Here is a 1,253-nt window from a genome sequence, read left to right on the forward strand (position 1 = left end):
GAGTATGCCTCAGCATAAAAGTCTATCCCAAATCCATACAATTCATTTCACCATCCACAAAACTCAATCCACTACCCACAAGAGTCATACCACTTTCAGAACACACAACCACAAAACAACCAATTCCATTCACAAGCGAACCCCGCCCAACCATTACAACCTACCCAACCTCCTTTAGATAAACTTGCTAGGATGGAACTCATCATTGAAGAACTCAGAAAAAGTAGAGAAGAGGAGAGACTCACTAGGATAGAACTCCTCCTTGAAAAAATAATAAAAACAAACGAAGAGGAAAAAATAGCAAAAAGAGACCATGAAGAAAAATTGAGACAGAATGCACAACTCTATTCTGAAGAATAATTCATTGAAGAGCTGAGATTACAAAGAGAGACCAGTCCACTCCCTCCAGAAACAAAGGAGTTCATTCAAAGGTCAAGAAAGAGGGAGGAAGTCAATCAAGGGAGTTCACACTACTCCAACGAAACAGAGAGTTGCACAAAGGGTGAGTTCATTGAACCACCAATTCAAGAAGCTCTTGATGAAAAGGATGCTCCAACCATCATACAATACCCAAATCCTGAAATCAAGGTGGTGAAGGCAATCAACATGAGCACTAAAAAGAGGATGGTGACCAAGAAAAGAAGGACAATATCCATGAAGAAGAAAAGGTCAACTAAAAACCATCCCATCCCTACCCCAAGAAGCAAGTTTACACAAGCTAACAACAAAAGAAAGCTTGCTGGGGAGAGGCACTCAAAACAAGGCGCATTAACTAGCTCCTCTTTCCTCTTGAGGTCATTCCTCTTAACAAACTGGAAGAAGAGGAAGAAATTCATGAACAACATGTCAAGCTAATGACATTAAAAGAGCGATTGTTGGGAGGCAACCTGGTGCACGAAATTGTGATCTCAGGCAACGGCGCCAAAAACTATGTACGCACGTCTTAATAAATCATTTTTCATTCACAACTTCGATACAACTAACCAGCAAGTGCACTGGGTCGTCCAAGTAATAAACCTTACGTGAGTAAGGGTCGATCCCACGGAGATTGTTGGTATGAAGCAAGCTATGGTCATCTTGTAGATCTCAGTCAGACGGATATCAAATGGTTATGAAGTTTTCGAATATTAATAATAAATAGAAAATAAGGATAGAAATACTTATGTATATCATTGGTGAGAATTTCAGATAAGCGTATAGAGATGCTTTCGTTCCTCTGAACCTGTGCTTTCCTGCTGTCTTCATCCAATCCT

This window comes from Arachis ipaensis, chromosome B04 (genome assembly GCF_000816755.2).
Source record: "Arachis ipaensis cultivar K30076 chromosome B04, Araip1.1, whole genome shotgun sequence".
NCBI lineage: Eukaryota > Viridiplantae > Streptophyta > Magnoliopsida > Fabales > Fabaceae > Arachis > Arachis ipaensis.